At 27.6% G+C, this 7,101-nt stretch overlaps 1 pseudogene; it reads right to left on the bottom strand.

The window, feature by feature from the left end:
* Positions 1-5,947: 5,947 nt before the first annotated feature.
* LOC107010828 lies at positions 5,948-6,569 on the bottom strand (annotated as a pseudogene).
* Positions 6,570-7,101: the final 532 nt, after the last annotated feature.

The following is a 7,101-nucleotide window of genomic DNA, read 5'->3' as shown; positions in this document are numbered from 1 at the left end:
AAGTCGAAATGTTGATTGATTTCTTCTTTATCCAAAGAGTTGCGATCCGTCGTTTGCAAATTTGTTTGAAATATTTGTTAGAAAGAAAACTTTATGATTTTGTGATGAAGTGATACATAGTTTATACAAACTATATAATATCCAGATAAATGACTTTTTTATAATATTTAGATGATAAAAGTTGGTCATATTTACTCACACGTTACTCATCTCCTCTCTCACACGTCGAAGAACAAGTAAAATGAGTTGGAATTTATTAATATTTAGTTTAGTGGTCCAAAATTATGAAAAATAATTTTTTTAAAAAACTTATTATACATTATCATATTAGTTGCATATTGAAATTCTTACTTTGAATTTGTGACAGAAGAATATCCTTGAATTGAGTTGGTCTTATTATTGGTGCTTTTATTGACGTACTCTAATGGTAGTGATGGTATTAGATCGATTTAGTGGCGACAGTAATCCAATGGCCTGAACAATTTATACAGAAAATAGTTTAGACCATTAAATTATGATAATAAGTTCATATTTTTTTTCAAAAACACTTTTACTACATCCAAAAACACGTAGAGAATAACAAAAAAAGCTACAAATAAAATTTTAATCTCATATTTTTATGAAAGATAGAGCACTCATCAATCCGTTGGCATGAACTCGAAATTACAGAACTATAACATATTCTATATGAATCAATTATATAAATACATTAAATTATAATTATTTTTTAATAACCCATGTTCCATAAGGTCCGACTTGCACATGCTTGCCATCCTCTTGTTACAAGATATAGTCATACAGACGTTCTAACTCGAATAATAAAGTTAGAAAAACTTAAAGATAGTAGATACACCAAATCCTAGCACATAAAGAAAACAACTAATATCAAGTGTTTCAATATCTATTTTCAAAATGTCAAGTTGCAAAATAACTTAGAAACCCTTTAAAAGTTGTTAGGTTCTTCTAATTAAAGCTTAAGTAAGCACCACATAGCCCAAAAAAAAACAAGCCGAATGACCAAAACATAACCTTAATATATCTCTGATAGAAAGGACTTATACTTCTACAATAAAACGAAAGATCAAATAACAACGATATCAAAGCTAATGCCTTTTTGGATCATAGCCATGAAACTTTTTCGGTACAACAAAATTAAAGGAAAGATCACATAATTACCATATTAAAGCAGCTAGTCCATTTTTCAGTAGTCAAGAATTATATTTATATAGTTTAAAGGGTTCTCAACATCAACGTCATCTCCACCACCATGTTTGACAAATTCAGCTGGAATAAAAAAACTAGCATGACAAGCACAAACTATCTTCAAATCTTCTCTCTTCGTAAAGGAGTATAACAAGTATCCTTTCGTCTTCTTTCCATTTGGTCCGTCATAGAAAACAGAAGGCATCTTGTACAAGAATTTTCTCAGCTTCTCTCCAACTTCTTTAGCACTTTTCCCTGACAACATTTATTATTTTTCATTAGTAGCTTCGAGAAACTTGAAAAGGCTAATCGATACAATTTTTTGTGAACTTACACAATTCTTTTTAGTTGAGTAAATAAAGAGTGTTTCAACAAAAGAATAAAAAGGAAGAAATTTTGTTTTACATCGATTAGGTGGTTGTTGGGTTTCAAACTCAGTCAAACTTGAAGCAACACTTCCTTGTAATCCACGTGAAAACAACAAAGAAGAATTTCCATTAGTTATTGACAATGAACGGTTCAATATCTTCATTTTTTTTGAGTTAATGCCCAAATTACCAATTAATGAACGCCCTAAATTCAACTTCACATTCCTTGAATTTTCTCCAGTTATGTCCATGTTAGGAAAATAAAAAAAAATGAGAGTTACTGAATTTCAAACTAAAAATATTATAACATGGATATAGAAAAATTTCTCAAAAATTTCAGGACGAAGAAACCATTAGACCATTTAGCAGATTATAAAGGAGAAGATTGCAGAGTGCAAAGGTAGAAAAAATGTGAAAGACTCTTGTATCCCACTAGGATGAGAAAACATTTGAAAGACTCTTATATGAATACCATGACCCATATTTTTTGTTTTTTTGTTTTTTTTCTTTTTGTTACTTTTTTTTCCTTTTGTTTTGTTTTTGTTTTAAGTTGTAAATTTGTTTTTATAACCCTTTTTTTACCACTTTTAAAAAAGAGGAAAAGGTTAATTAAATGTTAATTTTTTACTTTATTTTATTGGAAAAAATTATTAAATGTTATATTATCTGATTATTTTTTACTTTTGGCATTACTAACCTGAATAACATAAACAACATAAATCTCACTAGTTAAGAATAAAATTATGAGCCTTTTCGTGAGCTTTTTTAAAGAAGTTGTCAATCGTGCAAAATTTTGGTCCAAATATACATGTATTTCGGATAAACGAGGTTCAAAGTTAGTTGTAAATATCCAAGTGTATTTTCATGTCTTTGACTCTCTTGCCTGCTTCTTTTCCAATCTGTAATGTATCTGATAGAGAAAATACATATCTAGTGTATCTATTTTAAAATCTGATATGAAACTATTAATTAGCGAGACAGTATGTAATTATTTCAAACTATAGGGATAGTAGTTAGTTAATAATGTAAGAATGTTTTTCGTAATTATGAAGATTTTCAATTTAATACTTCCTTTATCCATGTTAAGTGAATTTTTCGAATATGACATATTCCTTACTAAAAATATTTTAGTTCATAACTAATTGAAATGCTACTTTCCACAATTGTTCTTTAGATCATTTTCAAATTATTCTCCTATAAAATGTAAAGTAGTTAAGAACCTCATTAAATGAAGGATATATATGAAATTCCCCAACATTTCTCTTAAGTTTCTATCAACTCACTTATTTTAAAATTCTCAAAAATTTACTCAATAAAGACAAAATTAATAAATTTATATCTTTTTAACAAATTCTGATAAACTGGCCACAACGATTTTGTGTTAATGGTGTAGGAATTAACGAGTTTAAGGATTTTTGAATTAGGTTTGCTTGCTAAATTTGAAAAATAATGTGTTAAAATTGTTTTATTTATATTAGGGTTAACTTATTTAAAATATTCTTTAAGTTTTCAGGTTAGATATTTAAATTCTTGATATTGAATTTAGAGATTAAGAGGTGGAGGAAGAAAAGGAACGTATCTAACATATCAAGGGTTAAGTGGAATGAATCTCAGGAAACGGAGGAGAAATTAAGGACTATGGGGATTGAGGATAGTAATAAGGATTCTAATAATAGTGAAACTAGTTGCACTAGAGCGAAGTACTTAAAGAAGTGTTGGAATCTCGTTGGGTATATAGGCTCATTAAGTAAAAAAAAGGAGAATTTTGAAATCTAAATTAAGTGAAGTATATTAAAACAAGAAGATAAAGATATTGATGGGAAATACACATTCTCATAAAAGGAAGCTAAATCTAAGTTTAGAATCATAAACCAAACTAATCAATATTTATATTATAAATGCAACAAAAAAAAGTGATAAACTGGACATTTTTTTTATCATCATCATCAACTACTTATAACATAAGTTTTTGCTAGTTTAATGTCACCTTCATTTGTTATATCAATCAAAATTTTACAAAATACATCATTTATAATTGACATTGAACATCACCCCCTCAATGTTGTGCCTTGCCATTATTCTTTCAGTTACAAAATATTAATTCTTTTACGAGATTTTTTTTACACATTCAAATCACTTGTTGATTTACTTTAATCTCTAGAATCATAAAAAAAAGTTTCTTTTTCTTAATCCATTTAGAAATGATTGTTTTTTTTTCTATTGAAATTTGATATTCAATTCTGACTTACCTCTTGACCTAAAGGTAGGTCTTTTTTCTTTTTATTATTATTCATAACATAATGATATTAACAACCAAATGGAAAGAGACATAAAGCCTAACCTCCTTTTAGATCTTAGGACAAGAAATATTCTATCCTATTAAGATTTTGATCTAGAAATTTTAACAAAACTAAACAACTATACTAATGCATTTAAACAACAATTTAATGCATACTCAAAAATAAAATTATTTGAGAGTGATTCATGACCAGGCTATTGAATTTTTATTTGGAATTGTCATGTACATTCATACTTAATTAACTTTCGAATAAGGAATCAAGAAATGAAACACAATAAATGAATAAAAAATAATATCATCAATTAGTTCGTTCCTAAGTTCTAGATCACATATATAAAATCTTACCCTTAAATTCTAAATTCTAAATTTATTGAGACTCGAAAACAAAAAAAATCATCCATATATTCCAACATAAAAAATAGCAACATAACACAACACAATATCAAATAAAAGTCATAATTTAAAAAGTAAAATTAAAATATTCTATAACACTTAAAAATAAACCCGAACACATAAAGAACATAATTAATTTAAGGAATTTCAGCACGTACCTTCAAAATTTATTACGAAATGAAAACCCTAAGTTAAGGAGAAAACTTACAAACCCTTAAAAAAGTTAACCCCAAACCCTATAATTAACACATAAATACTACAACTCTTACGAGAAATAACAATATATTACATAATCAAAAATGATGAGTAGACAAAATGACATCTCTACGACATTTAATCCTAAAACTGGGCATCTAGGCTTTGTCCAGGAAGATTGAGCCATTAATATGAGAAAAAAAGGACTAAAATACACATTTTATTTTATTATTATTTCTAAATTTTTTTTATCATTTTTAAAAAATTACAATAATCTATCAAATATATCTTTATCTCCTCTCAGGTATATCCCTCCCCTCTCAGATACATCACTCTCATTAAGTAATGTATCATTCACAATAAGTGAATTATGTATCCAATGGTTTCCGATGTATCTGATATCCTATAATAATTTAAAGAAATTTTTGTAATTGGAGAATCAATAGGAATGTGTTATAATTAGCTCTCAACACTATAATATTTATGTAATTTTTGCAATATACCATATAGCAATTTATCAAAATTATTATAGATGGTTGATATGTTAATCATTGTGGCCCATTTTGTTAAATAGTCCGCTACTTTGTTGACTTCTCTAAGATGGTGAGTGACATTAACATCATTCTTATTAATTTCGAACGATGATTTCTTTCAGAAAAATAATTTTAAACCCCCTTTAAAAAGTTAAAACTCCAAAGCTTAATTAACACATAACTATTGAAAATCTTACAAGAGAGGAACAAAAACACTTTTATTGGGATAATTAGAAATTGACATTTTTTTAATATCTAGACAAGCTAAGCGAGACAAATGAATTGCTTAGTTTACTGGCCCGAAATCGTGCAAATTAATTTTAAAAAACTTATTATACATAGCCTTATTAGTTACATAGTGAAATACTTGCTTTGAATTTGTGATAGAAGAATTTCCTAACAATACCTACAAAAAATAAGGGATATTTAAAGATAGTTTCGGTTACCATTATAAGTTCATATTTTTTCAGAAAATCTTTCATTACATTAAAAAACATGTAGAAAATAAGAGAAAATTCTACAAATGAAACTTTAATCCTTCATATTATCTATGAAACATAGAGTACGCATCAATCCATTTGTCTGAATTCAAAATTGTAGAACTATAAAAAACTCTTATCAGATCAAATATTTAAATCAATCAAATTATAATAATTATTTTTCTAACTCATTTTTCATAAGGTTCGTACTTGCATAAGTTTGTCATCCTTGAAAAATATCCGAGAAACACTTCAAACATGTTAGTTGCTTCTAAATAAAGCTCAAATTAACATTGCATCGAAAAAAACAACAAGTAGAATGACCGAAAAATAACCTTAATATAGTTTTGATGGAAGTGACTTACTCTTCTACAACAAAATAAAAGATAAAATAACAACGATATCAAAGCTAAGGCCTTTTTGGGCAATACCCATTAAACATATTTAGTACAACAACAAAAGAAAAGATCAAAAAACAATCATAATAAAGCAACTAGTCCATTTTTCAGGCAAGAACTATATCTATATATTTTAAAGGGTTTTCAATGTCACCTCCACCACCATGTTTCACAAATTCAGCGGGGGTTAGAAAACTAGCATGACAACTACAAACTATCTTCAGATCTTCTTTCCTCACAGTCGAGTATAATAAGTATCCTTTAGTCTTCTTTCCATTTGGTGAGTCATAAACAACACAAGGCATGTTGTGCAAGAAGTACCTCAACTTCTCTCTGACTTCTTGAACACTTTCCTCTGACAACACCTGTGATTTCTCATTAGTAATTTTGAGAATCTAATCGTTACCATTTTTCGTGAACTTACTAAATGTTTCAATGAAAGAATAAAAAGGAAGAAATATTTTATACATTGATTAGGTAGTTGTTGGGTTTCAGGATTAGTCAAACTTGAAGCAACACTTCTTTGTGATCCACTTGATTCACCTGAAAACAACAAAGAATAATTTTCATTAGTTATTAACGATGAATGATTCAATATCATAAATTTCTTAGATCTAAACTCTCAAATTACCGTTCAATAAACACGCTACATTCAGATCCACATTCCTCATGTTTTCTCTATTTTCTTCAATTTTCTCCATATTAGTGAAGTCAAAAAAAATTTGAGAGAGATTGAAATTCAAACTAAAAAATTATTAAATGGACATAGAAAACTCAATGAAAGTTTCAGGGAGGAGAAACCATTAGGAAATTTAGGAGATTATAAAATTAAAGGAGAAAATTCCAGGGTGTAAAGGTAGAAAACATGTGAATCTATGGGTAACTGATCAAAAGTGACACCTGTTAATTGTAAATTCATTTTTACAACTTAGGAAAATTGCTCCCAAAAGGTAACTGATCAAAAGTGACATGCGTGTTAATTGTAAATTCATTTTTATAACTTTTTTTATCACTTTAAAAAGAGGAAAACGTTAATTACATGTATTTTTCTATTTTATTGGAAAATTTTATTAAATGTTATAATATCTGATTATTTTTACTTTCGGCATTACTAACCTAAATAAGGTAAACAACATAAATCTCACTAGTTAAGAATTTAATTATGTGCTTTTCGTGAGTATTTTTGAAAGTATCGTTCGTGCAAAATTTTGGTCCTTATATACATGCATTTCG

This window comes from Solanum pennellii, chromosome 2 (assembly GCF_001406875.1).
Source record: "Solanum pennellii chromosome 2, SPENNV200".
In the NCBI taxonomy this organism is placed as follows: domain Eukaryota; kingdom Viridiplantae; phylum Streptophyta; class Magnoliopsida; order Solanales; family Solanaceae; genus Solanum; species Solanum pennellii.
Note: the sequence above shows the minus strand (reverse complement) of the source record. Positions and strands in the feature narration are given on the sequence as shown.